The sequence below is a fragment of the Hirundo rustica genome, chromosome 18, assembly GCF_015227805.2.
Source record: "Hirundo rustica isolate bHirRus1 chromosome 18, bHirRus1.pri.v3, whole genome shotgun sequence".
Lineage (NCBI taxonomy): Eukaryota > Metazoa > Chordata > Aves > Passeriformes > Hirundinidae > Hirundo > Hirundo rustica.
Genome location: NC_053467.1, coordinates 10,611,284 through 10,628,862, shown reverse-complemented (window position 1 = coordinate 10,628,862; position 17,579 = coordinate 10,611,284).

Here is a 17,579-nt window from a genome sequence, read left to right as displayed (position 1 = left end):
TTTTTTTTTTTTTTTTTTTTTTTAGGAGGAAAGGAAGGGGGTGGGGGTCCGGCGCGTCCCTCCGCCCACCCCGCGCTGCGACATCCGCGCGTTCCCCGTTTATTCCTCTTTATGTCATTATTCTCCATCCCCGTGGCCCCGGCGCGGCTTTCCCTGAGCGGCCGGGCCGGGCTGCGGGACCCTCATCCCTTGTTCCTCATCCCTTGTTCCTCATTCCGGTTCCTTACCCCGGTTCTTCATCCCTGTTCTTCATCCCGGTCCCGCACCCGGATTCCCCATCCCGGTTCCTCATCCCAGTCCCGCATCCCGGTTCCGCATCCCGCATCCCGGTTCCCCATCCCGGTCCCGCATCCCGGTTCTCCATCCCGATTCCTCATCCCGGTTCCGCATCCCGATCCCGCATCCCGGCCTGGAGCTGCTCCCGGGGAAGGAGCGGCCTCTTCCCTCCGCCTCTCCACAAAAATAAAAGTTTTGCCGAGTCGATGGAGTCTCGTCCTGGGAACGGGAGCTCCCCGGGGTTATCTGTGGGTAGCTGCCGGTATTTCGCTTCACAGGGATCTCTTCGGGGTTTTTAGGGCTCGCACGTTTTCAGCCGCAAGCGGGTCAGGATGAAATCAGGGCTGTCACTCCGATCCCGATCCAGGTGGGCAATAAAGCAGAGCCCGGTTTTGTTTTCTTGGGTTTTTTTTTTTAGGCTCCAGGAGAAGGGGATTTGGTGGGAGCTGCCCAAAAAGCTGCGCCCCTTCCCACCTCCCTCCCTTCTCCCCGCGCTCCTCGGAGCCTTCCGGGGGCAGAATCCTCGGAGCGCTGCTCCCTTCCCAAACCCCGGAGCCCAGAATTTTTCACCGCAACTCGAGCGTTAAAGTCGGGGCTTTCTCGAAGCCGCTTTAAATCGCTGCTTTAATTTGCAGCCTTTGTGCGGCCGGACAATCCTCGGGGCAGCGGCCGCCTCCGCGCCCTGTCGCGATTGTCGCGGTTACCCTGACGAGGAGGGGTGCGAGGTATTGGGAAGGGCACGTGAAAAAAAAAAAAGGAAAGAGAAAAGGACAAGGCAGCGGGGAAAGAGCTGTGAATAAACGCTCTCCTTGGTTGTTTTTAGTTTTCCCTGAGGTTCTGGTGATTATTTTGGGTTGTTTTGTTGTGGTTTTTTTCCTTTTTTTTTTTTGCTTGCAGACTTTTTTTTTAATTTTTTTTTTTTGGGAAGTAGTTTTGCTTTGGGTGAGTCTAAAGGTAAGTGGCTGTGCTGTGTCCCAGAGCCTTTGTCTGCAGGAGCAGGGGCACTGCGAGCAGAGCGGGGCTTTGCTCCAGGGGAATTTGGATTTTAATTCCTGAAACACTGAGGACGCTTTTCCCAGAGTTGCGCTCCTGTCCTTTGCTAAATATCCAATATTCCCGGAGAGGGCCGCTGGATTTTGCCTTGTTATTTGGCGGAAAGGGTGAGCTTCCAGCAAACACTGCAGGAGACAACTTGGGTTCTTTTCCCTGGGCGATCTCGGCTCTTAGCGTGGTGCACGCTGGAGCTCAGCTCCCCCGAAATCTCATTTAGTGACTGATATTTGCCGCAGAACGCCCGGGCGAATGCGGGCGAGGAGATTGTCCTGGTCTCAGCTGGACAAAATGTACCTGGAGAGGAGCAAAACCTGGTGAGGAGAGGGATCGTGCCCCCTGGCCCGGCTGGCAGGAGCAACGCCGGGACAAGCCGGCAGGGTCACGGATTGAACGGGAAGGGTCAGAATTAGGACATTTTTCATCCCGCGGATCCGTCAGCTGGAAGGGGGCTCTGCCTTCCCGGAGCGAGGCGAGGGGCTTGACAAGTTTGAACAATAAACAAAAGCGAAAGGGGGAAGGAGCTCTGCAGTTATTGTGTGTGATTCGATAATTTCTGGCTTATTATTTTTAATTATTGCTCGATGGACTATTTGGACAAGGTGGACAAGCTGATTAATCACAGCCGGCTGGAAGCTGCCTTTTAAAGCTGCTGCTTTCCCGTCAGGATGGAAGTTTTCCTTTTCTTTTTTTCTGGAATTAACATTGTTTTATCCAAAGTGGCCGGCTCAGGGAGCGGGGAAGGTTTTTAGTGAGGATTAAAGCCCTCTCTCTGATGGGTTTTCCCTGCTCCTTGTGCTAAATGCAATCCCTGTTTTTCAGGGAATAATCTTTCCAGGCGGGGAGCGGTGGAGACGGGAATTTTGGGAGCGGAGGGAACAGACGCAGGGGGGTGGATTTGGGGAGGTTTTGCTGTCAAAATTTAAAATACAGCCGCGCTGAAGAATTAGTTTTATGGATTTTTGGGGAGCTGGGAGGGGGAGGTTTGATCCTGGGGTGGTTCAGGCTCTGCTCCGACCCCCGGGATTTGGGATTGGCGTTGGGAAGGTGTCCCCAGGGATGCTGTGATGTCACCGTGTCCCCTCTGAGCTCACCCTGCCACCAACCCGCCCAGAGAGGGAGAAACCCAAGGAGAAGCTGCTGATCCCGGGAAACGCTCTCCCTGCTCCTGCCGCACAAGGAGGGAAAACCGGGAACGTTTGGGGTGTGGAGCAATGCCCGAAAAACTGTTCTGCGTTCCTGCAGCACAACTCTGAATTTCGATACCGGCGCTGGATCGGTCATTGATCCACGGCCCAAAATGCGAAATTCCAGCTGCCATTCCAGCGCCTTTGGATTTCTCCAGGAATGTTTGCTCCGGCGTTTTTCGGCAGGGGCTGGTGCAGCCCCGTTAATTGCAGCTTAATTAAAGTAAAAAATCCCCCTCCTCAGCAGTGACGTTCTGTTAAATCCGAGAGCGGGGCTGCGTCCCACAGAAATATTCCCACACTTCGGCTTTTCCCTCTCCGCTGCGGGCCGGGAAGCTCAGCCTGCCCTTGGTTTTCCCTTTCGGTGCAGAAAGTTCCCTTTTCCCCTGATTTTCCTCCGTCCCCTTTTCCCAGCCCTGCTCAGGTCTCCAGGGATCCCACATCGTGCTCTTCCAGGTGTAAAAAGATTTCCCTCCTATCCCAAATATTCCCAGTGCAGAGATGGAATTTGGGCTTCGGGTTTTGGTGGGAGCATCCATGGATCGATCCCAGGTGTGGAGCTCCTTGATCCCATTTCCATTCCAGAGGAATGAAAAAGGAGATCCGGAGCAGGAGCTGATGAGGGACGGCCTTGGGGCCTTTAATTGGAAATTAATTCCTTAAAAAAATTGCCTTTAAATTTGTAATTTCAGCTCAGAATTCCTTGAGATCGGATCCATTTGGTAAATTCAGCTGAGAATTCCTTGAGACTGGATTAATTTGGTAAATTCAGCTGAGAATTCCTTGGGACTGGATTAATTTGGTAAATTCAGCTGAAAATTCCTTGGGATTTTTATTCATTTTGTAAATTCAGCTCAGAATTCCTTGGGGCTGGATTAATTTGGTAAATCCAGCTGAGAATTCCTTGGGATTCTGTGAATTTTTAAAGCTCTGCTTCTCTGGCCTCTCAGGATCACAACCGGCCCTGCTGCACCTTGAGCTGGAGACAGCAGGGTGTGATTTGAGCTTGGCAAATCCTGGGAACGCCTGAAAAAAAAAAGAGGAATTTCCCCCCTTCTCCTGAATATATAAAGTAACAGCAGCCTGAGGACTCCAAGGCAATGCCTGAAATAAATTCATTTTAAATTTATGCCTAAAAACACTGTCGGGAGGGACTCGCTCGCTCTGGGGAAGAAAGTGAAGGAAATTCTGGAGTTTTGGGAGAAAAATCCCAGCCCTGGGGTGAAATGATCCCGGTTATTTCCGAGCTGGGGTGCAGCAGTCCCTGGAATATTGGGATTCATTTCCCACTCCCAAAATCATCCCAGAAGAGCACAGCTGGGGAGGAATCGGGATTAGGGTGAGACTGGAGGCAGCAGGAAAGGAACTGGGAGCAGGGAAAAGCTCTTTGTCCCTGGGGGAAAAAAAAAAAAAAAGGTTGGGAAGTGCTAAAAAGAGGAGAATCCGAGGAAAAAGTGAGGAAAATTTGGGATTTTTTTAGCTTTGCTGACAGAAATCCCGGTGCTGATGGGCAGCTCCTCGGTTTGGGGAGGAAAATCTGGAATCTGGGGTGGGTTTGTTCCCATTCCCACCTGGGAGTCGGGAGCTGGGAGCATTCCCCCGGCCCTGGCACTGCTTCCACCTTGGAAAACAGAAACAATTCCCTGTTTTCTGCTCCTTCTCCCACAGCTGGAAACCACCGGGCACAGCCTTGGACGTCACAAATGCTCCTGGGATTTTCTTTCTTTTTTCCCCCCCTCTTCCTGGAGATTTAAGGGATTAATCTGGAGATTTAGGGAAGGAGAAAAATATTTATTTATTTATAAATTGCTTTAGGAATAAATGTTGGTATTTATTTGGCGACAGATTTCATGATCTCGTGATTCTTTCATTATCGATTGGTCCATTTCATTATTTATTCCTTTGCTCCAGGGTTTTTTTGGCTCCGAGCTCTGCAAACTTTGCCCGCGTGGAAAATTTACCCCTCTCATTTCCAGCGGGATGGAAATCCCCTCCCCAAAGTGCTCCCCTCCCTTCCCAAAGGGTTTTCTCCTAGAAGGGGGAAAAAAAAAAAATAGAATTATTAAGAATTTATTCTTTTTTTTCCCCCCCCTCTCCAAAAAGTGCAGCTTTAAATTCTGGGAACGCTTTTGGATTTTCCCGGTTTTCCAGGTGCAGCATCCCCTCGGAGCCAGGGCTGGAAGCGCTTCTCCGTGCGAGGCTGAGATAAATCAATCTGCTTCCAATCACCCGGGAAAACCGATCCCAGCCGCAAGGAAACCCCGGGAATGAGAACAAAAGAGGGAATTTTCACCCCCAGCAATCGGAGCTCTCCAGAAAAGGGGAAGAATTCCCTGCAGGGAATGTTGGTGGCACAGGATCCTCACAATTTCTTACCGATCTTAATCCCTCTAAATGAGTGACGTTAATAATCTTGTCCTTAGAAATGAGTGACAGGGAGAAAAGGAATCATTCCCTGCAGGGAATGCTGGTGGCGAGGGATCACCGGAATTTTCTGCCTATCTGAATCCATTTTTAATTATAAAGCAGGGAAACAGACAAAAGGGAGACACAGGATCACCATCAGAATCTACCTGTTTTTAGCGTTATTTTTTTCCTTTTAAACGAGGGATAGAAGGAAAAATTATCCTGGTGGGAATTTTTTTTTTTTCCTCAGAAATGAGTGATCTGGAGAAAAGGAATAACTCCCTGCAGGGAACGCTGGTGGCACAGGAGCGCCGTCGCAACTTACCTGTTTGTCATGGGTTTTTGTTTTAAATAAACGAGGGATACGGAGAGGAGGGGAAAAGTCCTGCAGGGAATGCCGGTGGCACCATCATTTCCTACCTGTTTTTAGCCATTTTTTTCCCTTAGAAATCAGGGGTATCCCCATCGATGTCAGGGATACCCCATCAACGCCGCCGCCTCGTGAAATCTCTCTCAGCGAGGTTCGAGCGGATTAAAATTTCTCGACGAGCTACAAAACCTGCTTAAAAAAGTTAAAAAAGAAAAAGATCCCACCCCATCTATAACTCCTGGTGGATTCTCGTGTTGTTCTCTTTATTTTTTGCTCCCTCCATTTTGCCCAGCCGAGCAATTTTGCCCCGATTCTCCCCCCACCGGGTCCCATCCCGAGGAATAAACCGGCTGGAATTCCAAACCGGCCCCCGCTCTGTTTTCCGAGCAATAGTTCAAATTACAGCGCCCAGCGCCGGCTTTACAAGGAGAAAATTAAATAAAATTTAAAAAAGAGAAAAAAAAAAAAAAAAAGAAAAAAAAAAAAAATCCATCCGAATCTCGGGCAAGGGGAATAAAACTGCCATTCTCTCTACCTGTTTGTGCAGCTCCTGCCTAACGCAGGCAGAGCCCGGCTGTTTATTTGGAGAAGGAAAGTTGTGGAAATATCCTCGGAGGGTGTAATGTGGCCAGCACGTGTTGCTGGGAGCTACCTGAAGTCTGAGCCCTAATGGCTTGCAGATGTCCCCGGGTCACCCGTTTCCTCTGCCCGCTCCTCAAATTCGACAGAGAAATTCCGAATGAATTTAAAAAAAAAAAAAAAAAAAAAAATACAAGTAAAAAAAAAAAAAAGAAAAAAAAGGGGGGGTGTTGGGTTTGGGCAAGGGAAAGGTGATTTTTGTTTTGTTTTATTTTATTTTATTTTTTTTCCCCCCCGACTTCTGGAACTTGTAAAATTGTTTGTTTGGGTTGTTTCCAGCTGCCCGGCCCCGCAGTGATTTGGAAATTGGAGCTGCCAGCTCCGCGGAGGGGTTGGTGGTGGCGGCGGGGGGAGAGGATGATTTATTTGAAAAATAGAGAAATCTGCGCCGGGATCCCTCGGAGTTTGCTCAGGGTGGGGAGTTTATTTACACGGGGATTATTTATGTAAAAAAAAAACCCCGCAGTTTGCTCTGCTGAGCAATAAACAGGGATTTGTTGGAGGTGTATGTACACAGATTTAAAGCCAGGCTCACGTAGGCAGGCCTAGAGCCGGGCCTGGCTGCCCCTGCCCCGTGCCAGGCGCAGGACTGTGTGCCCACGCTCTCCATAAATCCTGTGTTTGACACAGACCGTCGATTTTAAGCCACGTCTAAGAGTTCAGGTCGCTTTCGGTGGCTCGTGTTTGATTTCTTCCGCGGGGCTGCGGCGGTGGGGAGGGGCTGAGTCCCCTCCTGTCACCGATGCCACCCTGGGGATTTGGGAGGAATTTTTTAAATATTTTTTTTAATTTTTTTTTTAAATTATTTATTTGGGGGGATTTTTGGTGACTATTATTTTTAAATTTTTTTTTGTGATTTTTTTTTTTTTTTTTAAATTTATTTTTTGGGGGTGTTTTTTAGCCTTTCCCAGCTGTGCCATGGGATGTGGGATGTAGTTTCCTTGCTCCTGCTCCCCTGCCCCAGCACCGAGATTCTCCCCAGTCCCTTTTCCACAGGGAAAAGCCTTTCCAGGGAATTTCGAGGTGCCCGTTTTGATGGTGGCATCGCTGGCACCGAGATCCTCATGGAGCTTCCCATTTTTCACACTGTCCTGATAATTCAAGGAGTTTCCAAAGGGCTGGACCTCGCTCAGGAGGGGCTGAAATGAAATTTTAGCTGATTTTCCAGGTCTCCATCCCAACCCGGAGCCTCCAACGGGCAGGACAAGCCCAAGAGCTGTTGGTCTAATTCCTCTCTGAATTGCTGCAAAATTCATCAACAGAACTGCCCTTTAATGAATTTACTTATTTACTTTTCATTTTACGACGAGACCTCGCAGAGGAGCATCACTTATTCCATTTTCCTCCGCCGGAGTGGCGAAAAAGCAGGGACAGCTTATGGTGAGCAGAAAAATAACACTCATTAAAAATTAAAATTAAGGGAGGGGAAGCTAAAAACCCAGGAACGTGGAGGGCAAAGATTTTCTGTCTCTCTCTCTCTCTCCCGTGACAGATTAGAAATATGCTCTGGCCATTTAGCTTGGCAAAAATCAGATGATTTTTTTCTTTTTTTTTTTTGGTGAAAAGAACCCTCATCCTGCTGCTAAGTGGGAAAAGTTTATTCTGAGCATAACACCCTCCAGCTCTCAGTTTTTTTCTTTTTTAAATTTTTTTTTTTTTTCCCCCCTCAAGAAATGTTTGCTAGGCCTTAACAAAAACACAGAAAGTCTCTGACTGCTTGATGAAATATCATTGCATTTTCTGGAGGGAAAATCCTGTCAGAAATACTGCTCTGAAGGGTTTGGATCTACCTTGGCGTGGAGTTTCAATCGCTGTCAGGCTCCTAATGCTCTTTATCGTAATCCCGGGCTCCTACACAAAATCCAAACCCATTTTGGACTGGGAGGAACAGCAGCAAAATTCCCGAAATCCCGGCAACGTCCCTGGGGGAATAAAACTCATCCCTGGGGGAACAAAATGCATCCCCGGGGGAATAAAACACATCCCAGGGGGAATAAAACACATCCCCGGGGGAATAAAACTCATCCCCGGGGGAACAAAACGCATCCCAGGGGGAATAAAACGGATCACCGGGGGAATAAAACGCATCCCAGGGGGAATAAAACGCATCCCAGGGGGAATAAAACACATCCCTGGGGGAATAAAATGCATCCCTGGGGGAATAAAATGCATTCCCGGGGGAATAAAACACATTCCCGGGGGAATAAAACACATCCCCGGGGGAATAAAACGCATCCCCGGGGAATAAAACGCATCTCTGGGGGAATAAAACGGATCCCTGGGGGAATAAAACACATCCCCGGGGGAATAAAACACACCCCCGGGGGAATAAAACGGATCCCTGGGGGAATAAAACGCATCCCTGGGGGAACAAAATGCATCCCAGGGGGAATAAAACGGATCACCGGGGGAATAAAACACATCCCTGGGGGAATAAAACGCATCCCAGGGGGAATAAAACGGATCACCGGGGGAATAAAACGCATCCCAGGGGGAATAAAACGCATCCCAGGGGGAATAAAACACATCCCTGGGGGAATAAAATGCATCCCTGGGGGAATAAAATGCATTCCCGGGGGAATAAAACACATTCCCGGGGGAATAAAACACATCCCCGGGGGAATAAAACGCATCCCCGGGGGAATAAAACGCATCTCTGGGGGAATAAAACGGATCCCTGGGGGAATAAAACACATCCCCGGGGGAATAAAACACACCCCCGGGGGAATAAAACGGATCCCTGGGGGAATAAAACGCATCCCTGGGGGAACAAAATGCATCCCCGGGGGAATAAAACACATCCCCAGGGGAACAAAATGCATCCCAGGGGGAATAAAATGCATCCCTGGGGTCTGGCGCCGCTCAGTTTTAGTTTTTCACGTCGAATTCCCAAAGCTGCGCTCGGGAAATTTGGGTTGAGAGCTTTGCTGGTCTCTCTCCTCCGAAGTAAAGCCGAGTTTAAGGGGAATGTTTCAGTGGAGCGAAGGAAAGAAGCGTGGGGGGAACGTACCTGGGTTCGGGGCGCGGCTGGAGGCTTAGTCCCGGCTCTAAGCGCGGTTTTAGCCACCGCTGGAGAGAGGTTTACCGGGAATTCAGGGAGATGGGTTTGGAAGTGGCGCTTTTAACCAGGGGCCAGGTGCTCTCAGCCCCCCCAGGCCGCGCTCAGGTGGTTAAAATTCACCCAAATATTGATGGCAGTTCCCTCTGCTGCCAGCTCTTATCGGAGCGGGGCTTTGGCAGGGCCTGAAAGGAGGCATTGTTACCTGACGGGGGAAAAAAGAGGAGAAAAAGGAAAAAAAAACCCAAAAAGCCCTGGCAGGAGCTGAGAAACAAAGGAGGATTTTGGGATCAGCTCCCGGCTCTGGCAGCCCTGGGATGGGAGCATCCTCCTGCCCCCAGCCCCGGGGCCTGGCAGAGGGGGATGTTTGCTCTTCAGACAACACTTTGGGTTGGATTTAAAAATCTCTGAGGTTTCTTCGAGTCCTTTTTGTGTTCCTGAGCTGAATCCAGGCAGGGTTTGGGGTTTGGGTTTGGGTGGGATGGAGCTGAGCTGCGTCCCCTCCTCCCTGCCCAGCGTCCTCCTGCTCCGGTCACAGCCAAATTCGACACACAGGAAGATGGAGGGATCCATTTTTCTGGTAGTTCGTGGAGATTTGGTTAAACCCTGCTGAGAAAAAGAACAGCCAGGTGCACTCCCTCTATCCCAGACCCCAGAGGATCCACAGGCCCCAGGATTTTCCATGGGAAAGCGGGATCCTGTTTCCTACTGCACATGCAGCTCCTCGTGGGCTTTTATTCGACTCTTTCCTTATCTGTCCCCTTATCATCTGTCCTCAGTTGGCTCCAGGACTGACCAGAATCAGATCTTTTATCTTTTGGCATCCAGTAGTCCAGGTTTGGTGTCCAAAGTCGTTTCCAGGAGGTTCCAGCCTGAACAACAACCCCCATAAAGGTGACAAACCCGAGCTCTCTCCGGTGACCCGAAACTGCGCAGCAACACCCACATTTTTTCTGTCTGACTGGGGCAGGAGGGAGATATTTGGGGACAGGAGGAAAAAACAAAAAAACCAGCACCGAAAAAAACAAACAACAAAACCAGAAATAGAAATCTCCCGGAGGGAATCCAGTCCGGTCCTACCGGCCTGGCAGCTTTTGGGAGAGGAAAAACCAGGAGGACAACGGGGTGACCACGGAGCGTCCTTGTGTGGGGAGAGGAGAGACCTCTCTGCCTGGGAAGGCTCTGCAGGCGGATTTTGGCTCTTTTGGGGCTGTTTTAGGGGGTGCTGGAGGGTTGGGCTGAGGAGGCTCTGTCGGGGCTCTCCTGGGGGAATCTGTGCTTTCCTCAGGCAGGCTGAGCCTGGCAATCCTCGGGATTAACCTCGGGATTAACCTCGGGATTAACCTCGGGGTTAACCTGGGGATGCTGAGCGCCTTCAGCTGCCCCCGGGGTGGGGCTGGCACTGCTGGGTGTCCCCAGGATCCTCCCTGGCAGCAGGAAGAGCCTTGGGAAGGGTTTTGAGCAGAGCACGAGGGGTCCTCACCCAGCTGGGACAACGGGGTTCCCACCGGATCCATTTCCCCGTTCCAGCAGCTCCTTCCTTTCTCCCATCCTTTCTTTCTCCCCGCCGGCCCCTGAAGGGGATTAATCTCCAACATCTTGCGCCTGATCCGAGGCCTTGACTCGGAAAACAGGAAAGGTCAGGTTGAGTCAGCCCCAGGCCGGCGTGGCATCCAAAGCAAACAGCTCCCCGTGGGATGCAGCGGGGCTGGAGAGGATTCCCACGGGAGCACAGGGCAGCTCCGGGCCCCTCCTCACCCTGCTGCCACCCGGGGAGGGGGAAAGGCATGGAAAACCCTCGTGGGTTGTCAAACCGCGAGCCATTTTGAGCGAAACAGAGGAGGGAGAGCGGCGCCGGCCGGGAAGGAGCAGGAGAGGTGTGCGTGTTTGTCCTGCAGGATCCTGGTTTTTAATCCCCTTGGCACGAGGAGGGATCACACCGGCGGTGGGCTGGGCTCTGCGGGACACCAGGGGGAATCTCAGCCCAGGGTCAGAATCCCTGGGCAGCTTTTGGGTGTGCAGGCAGAGCTTGGCTGAGGGGCCGAGCCCTGGGGCGGCTCTTGAGTGGGAAAATGGGATAAGGAAGGGCGATAAGGAAGGGGTGGGATGAGGGATAAGGAAGGAGGGATAAGGAATGGCCGGTGGATGGAGGTTTCAGCTCTTCCGTGTCTCATTTTTGAGCACTCCCTACTCCTTCTCCGTTGACCTTGGGGCTTTGAGTGCCAATAAAGCGCCGACAATTCCCTGAGGCCAAACCCACCCGAGGGTTCCTGGTGGTCTGCAGCTCCCCAGACACGACCCCACAACGTGCGTGGGGCAGCTTCCCATCCTGGAGCTCAGAGCTCAGCCCCGGGAGCTGCTGGAGACAATGGAAACCCCAGCTGCTCCCTCCAGCCCTGCTCCCACCCCTCCTGTGCCATCACAGTGAACCTCGGGGCTCCTGCGTGGAAGAACCCTTAAAAAAATATAAATTATTATTATTATTATTATTATTATTACTACTACTACTATTATTGAATAAGAATAAGAATAAGAATAAGAATAAGAATAAGAATAAGAATAAGAATTAGCCAAGGTAATTTGTGATTCCTGAACTGAGCCCAAGCCACCAGCTTCAGATGGAGATCTGACTTCAGGCTCCTGTTGGGGAAACACGGAGTTTTCCTAGGAGATTTCCTAAATCCCTTCTCCTACCCCAGGCTTTACCCACTGGGAAAACCTCTGGATTTGTCTTTGATTTTGCTTTAATTGCCCTCTCCAGGTGAAGGGCACTAACGAATGTGCCGATAATTGCACAGCGCTGGGGTTTGGATCCCTGTGAGTGACCGGTGTGACCTCGCTGCTCTTTAGGGTAATTTTTCCATGTTTTTCCATGCTGGAGGCTCCCAGCCTTTGGAGGTGGGCACAGGCTGCGGGGATGTGGCCACAGGAGTGTCAGAGCTCCTGGCCCAGTGTTTTGGTGGAGCTGGGTGTGACATGAGGCTGTGCCAGGGCTGTGGAGCAGCTGCTGGCTCAGGAGTGCTGGAAAAAACCTCCTCCCATCCCATCCATGTTCTTCCAGAGGTGGCTGAAGGAGGAGAAGCTCTCCCTCCATTATCAGGGCAGATGGAGAGGAGCTTTTCACATTTCTGAGGTGTTTTCAGAAACACCCGAGCTTTCTCTGGGTAAATCTTTTCCATCCAATCCAACCACGTGCTGTCCCAGTCACCGCATCCCACCACATTCCCTCCATCTCCCTGTCCACCCTCTGTCACAGAACTCCATCCTTTAGGAGCTCCACCTTTCCCCAAACAGGCTTAAAGCTGGCCAAAGTGTTGAAATATATTCCAAATTATATTCCAAATAATTTTGGAAACTCCCACAACAACAGATCCAGGAGAGCAGGGCACAACTTTAAGAAAAGAAATAAAAACACGGCTGAAGCTGCGTTTTTTTGTGTGCGGCACCTTTCAGGTTGGGCACCCCCAGCACAACTCTTGGCTCACCTTGGGTTTTTTTTTGGGGAGGGGCGGTCCTCAACAGAAAACAAAACTGTCCCGTGGAGAACGAGTTTGTACAGGAGGGCTTGTATCACTCAAACCTACTTTTTAAATTTTTTTTTAAACCCTAGAAGCTCTGACCAAGCAATTGGCATTTTATGACTGATTTTCCAAAGCTGCAGGAGCACAGCCTCTCCCTTGTTCCCCCAGACGTGGGTGGGAGCAGCTGGAGGTGGGCGAGTGCCTGCTGGTGGCTCTGGCCAAGCCTTGGCCGTGGCCCAGCTCAGCTCCCAGGCCTCAGGAGGGGCCAAACCAGCGGGAAAAGCTCTCCAGCATCGTCTTCTGCCATCTACAGCCCTTCCCGTGGCTGTGTTTGCTTTTTCTCATGCAGACGGGCACCAGCAGTGGCTCCGAGCTGTGGTTTGCAGCCAGAGCCAAGCCTGGCTCAGCCTCCGAGGAGCTGCGAGCCCTGGTGTCCACCTGGGCTGGTTCTCCTTCCCTAAGTGGGCAGTTGGTCCCACAAGCTCCCAGCAGGAGCTTTCTGCCTGTTTGCATCATAAAATCCTGTTTAAAGTGTGGTTATGGGCAGCGAAGGGCCAGAGAGCAGCTGGAAAATTGACATCTCTACGGTGTTTTTTAGGATTTTTTTAGTGTTTCTCCCTTGTAAATGTCTGCTCCCTTGAGGAGGCTCCTCTGATGCCTTGGGCAGGCAGAGCTGGAACAGAGACTGGGCAGAGCTGGAGAATAAAGCAGAGATTTATTCAAAGGCCTTTAGGATCCACCTTGGGCAGGACAAGAGCCTGGCCAGGGCTGCACCCAAGGGGGCCCCAAAACGGTCCCCAAATGGACAAAGGGTGACGAGGTCTCACACTTGGGTCAGTTCTGGTCCATTTACACATTTTGGGGTTGAATTGTCCAATGGCAGCTCCAGGCTGTGAGGTCCCATCCTTCTTGTTCCTCCCTCCAGCCACCCTTGTTGGTGCTTTTGGGGCTGGGAGTTGTCCTTGGTGTGCAGCAGGAGCAGGATTTGTTTTGTGTGGCTGCTGTGTGCAGAGAGCTGAGTGACCCCGGGTGTGAGCTCAGAGCCTGGAACACAGCAGAGATCAAACTCCAGGCATCAGCTCCTTCCCAAATCCAGCGTGGCACTGGGAGCTGATTTGCCTGGCCTGGCCCAAGGAGAGCTTTGGGAAGCCGAGGCACAGGGAGCCAGCGTGGCTTTGGGTCCCCCAGGCTGGACACAGCTCGGGGTCTGAGTCTGAGTGTCCGGCAGGGAATTGTGCACATCCCCTGTTCCCAAAGGAACACAGCCTCCAGGGCTCCCAGCTCCGTGGTAGGTGCCCCACAGTTCACTCCAGCCCTCCCTGAGCTGGCAGCAGAGCCTGCCCGTGATTTTTCCAGGGAAAAGCGCCTTTTCCCCGAGAAGATCCCGAGCAGAGGCTGTGCTTGTCCCACGGGAGGGCTCCGCTGCGGGAGCCTCTCCAGCAGCCCCATCAATGCTGGGGATTGTCCTGCGGGCTTTTGCTGCGGCGCTCAGCTCAGCAGCTCCATTCATTTGGGTCGGGACACGCAAATATTCCCTGGAATTCGTCTGCCGGGCCAGGCCGGGGGCTGGACGGAGCCCAAGAAGCACAGGGCGAGGTGGGGAGGTTGCACAGCCGTCCCTGCCTGGCGGGGTGCAGTTCCTAGAATCCCTGGGGTGGCACAGGGACGGGGTTGGCGCTGCTGGCGGGGCCGGAGGGGGCCCCGAGGAGCTTCTCTGCCGCGCTCCGGTAAAAAAACGCAGGGCAAACGTTGGAGGTAAACGGAGAAAGTGCAGCTCAGATCCTTCCCAGCTGCAGAGGGGATGTGAAAGGCTGAAAGTCACCCTCCATTTCAGCCTTCTTGTCTCTCCGGTGATCCCAGACCTGCTGGAGCACGGGCAGGAATGGGGGGACACAAAAACTGCCCCGAACGGGGCCGGTTCTGGCTGCTGGGAGCACGGGGCTGGGAGGGGGCTCTGCTCTTCCCTCACAAAGGGGACACCTCCAGGTCTGGAGGCTGGAAAAAGCCCTAATCCAGTCACTGAGATCCTTCCCTAGCTGTTCCCCCACCAATTCGTGTTTTCTCAACTGGAAAGCCCCACACAGAGAAAATCCCTCTGGGAAAATGGACGTGGGGGTTTGGGGAGGGAATTTGGGATCTGCTTGGGAACAGGGAGCTCCAGCCCAGCTGGGAAAGGAGTCTGGATTTTTGGGGATAATCAGAGCAAAACCAGGGCTGGAGACCCCAAATCTGGGGAAACTGGGTGTGTGATCCAAGGTGGGATGGTTCTGGTGGGATTTATTTTTGTGCTGGAGTTGGGAAGTCAGGGACACCCAAATGCCTTGTTTTCAGTTTGCTGCTCAAGCTGCTGCCTCATCCTTGTTTCCTGACCCTTTGGGAAGTGACAAAGTGTCCCCAGTGCCACCTGACGAGGCCACAGGGCCACCTTTGGCACCGCTGGCCCGTCCTTGACATCCCTTGTCACCAAGCCAATAAAAAAAGGGATCCTGGGAAGTGTGGGAACTGCACCCTGACCCCCCCCTTGTTTGGTTTGGGGGGTGAAAGTCCGTGTGAAGAATGAGAGGAATCCCGCTGGAATCCTGCTCTGGGATCAGCCGGGATTGGGATGCTGGGGCTCCTCACAGTGCCCAGGGCAGGAGCAGCCACTCCCGGAGCATCCCTGGCACCAGGGGACGGGTCTGTCACTGGGAATTCTGAGGCTGGACCTGCTTTGAGCCATCGGATTTTTGGGAATTCCTTCAGACACCCGGGGACAGCAGAGCTCCCCCCTCCCCGTCCTTCTCCTCCTTCTCCCCTTGAGGAACATTCAGAATTCCCTGCCCAAGCTTTTTTCCCCCCTCCTCTTGTGACTCTGCTCCCCAGGAACGCTCCACAGGCTCGCTCCTATCAATTTTCCCCACCATATGTTCTCATTAAAACATTTATTGTGCGCTTTATCTGTGGATTATTTGCTGTCAATTAATAAAACGTGGGGCGAGCTTCGAACGAACGTTCTCCACCTCCCCACTTCCCCCCAAGGAGGGAAAGGACGGAGAGACAGGGGGGAAAACAATTACCACGGCAGATGGTGCTTTTTAACCTTTCCTTTGCCCAATCTGGGAAAAAAAGGGCGTTTTTCTCAGAATGCTGGCGTGGGTTTTCCCTGATGAGTTACAGCACTGATCCTGAGCTTAGCCAGGCTCAGCCTGAAGCGTGTTGGGGTGTTAAAGCAGGGGGGTGACGGCACAGGGACGCTGCTGGAGCAGGGGATTGGATCCCTCCTCTCCTCCAGGCACCGGGATGAGCAGGGAAAGCTGCAAAATCCCCTCCTGGAAGGAAAATGTGCCGTGGGGTCGGCAGCCTGAAGGCCCCGTGGTCCTTGGCAGGAGCTGTCTGGGCTTGTGCAGCCTTCCAAAAAAAAAAGAGTGGTTTTGGGGTTTTTTTGAAAGAGTTCCTGAAGGGAGAGACCTCCCTGCTGTGCCCCTTCCCACGGGGAACATCACCCCTGGTTTAGGGCGAGGATGGAGGGAGCGGGATGAGCCCTCTCCTCTCCCACCTGGGGAGATCAGGAGCATCCAGTGGTTTTGCCCTCGGCGTTTTTTGGAATTTTGGGCTGCCCAGGGTGGCTGGTGGGCAGATGGGGCGGGGGGGAAAGGCAGACAGAACGTTCCCTGTGGATGCTCCGGGGCCGGGACGCCGTGTACCCTGCGGAGCCGCTCCCTGGGCCCGTGCCCACCGGGGATAAATAAATCCGGGGATAATTCACACCCAGGGGTTTCTTGGATAAACAAACAGGGGGAGAGACCTGGCTGCGGGGAATGTGCTGGGAAAGCCCTGCTGGGCTGGGAATTGGGGAGTTAAACCTGGCCTGGCCTGGACGTGCCCGTGCTTTGATTTCTCCCTGGGGCTGGGTGTTTGCCTGGCCTGGCGGCAGAGCCGGGCCAGCGGCACGTCTTGGCACCGGGGTTTAGCTCTGGGGAAAGTTTAAACCGGGCTTATCGTGGCTCTGAGGCCTCGCAGGGGCTTCCCTGCCTCGGTGCCACCCCTCAGCGGGACTGCCGCTGCCCCCCTGCCCCAGGCACTCCGAGAAACGCGAGGAAAAAGGACAAACCCACCAGATAAACTCATAAAATCATTCAAGGCCCCTTCTGGTTTCGAAACAACCCCACTGCCCTCGGAGTCTGTGGCCAGTTCTCTGCTGGTGGAACGTAAATGTGGGAGGAAGGATTTGGGGTCGGTGATGCCCTTCCAGCCCCGCAGAACTGGGCTCTGTTTGCCCCAGGAGCTCTGCTGAGCCTGGAGCAGACTCAGGAAGCAGGAAAGACTCATTTTTGGGCCTGGATGGGGTCAAAGTGGTCACTCTAACTTTTGGGACCATCATATTTTTTCTCCTCAATTCACCCTTCTTTTTTTATTATTTTATTTTATTTTATTTTATTTTATTTCATTTTATATTTATATTTATATTTATATTTATATTTATATTTATATTTATATTTATATTTATATCTATATTTATTTTATTTTATTTTATTTCATGTCATTTTATTTTTATTTTTATATTTATATTTATTTTATTTTTTATTTTTTAAATTTAATTTAATTTAATTTTTATTTTATTTTTATATTTATTTTTATTTTATGGGGAATTGCTCAAACGGACACTGCCAGGGTTGTTCCCATCTGGAAAAGGATGGAGGTTCCTGCTCTGGAAGAAGTTTTGGGGGCCAAGGGCTGCCCCCAGCTCTGCCTGCACCCTTCCATGCAGGAAAAGGGGATATGGGACAATATCATCCCACTTATCCCTGCTGCCCACCCAATTCTGAGCTCAAGGCCCTCCAGAAAAGGGGTTTAACCCACACCACAAATGGGGTTTAACCCACAACAGAAATGGGGTTTAACCCACAACAGAAATGGGGTTTAACCCACACCAGGAGTGGGGTTTACCCCATACCAGAAGTGGAGTTTAACTCACACCACAAATGGGGTTTAACCCACACCAGAAATGGGTTTTAACCTACACCAGAAATGGAGTTTAACCCACATCAGAAATGAGGTTTAACTCACACCATAAGTGGGGTTTAACCCACACA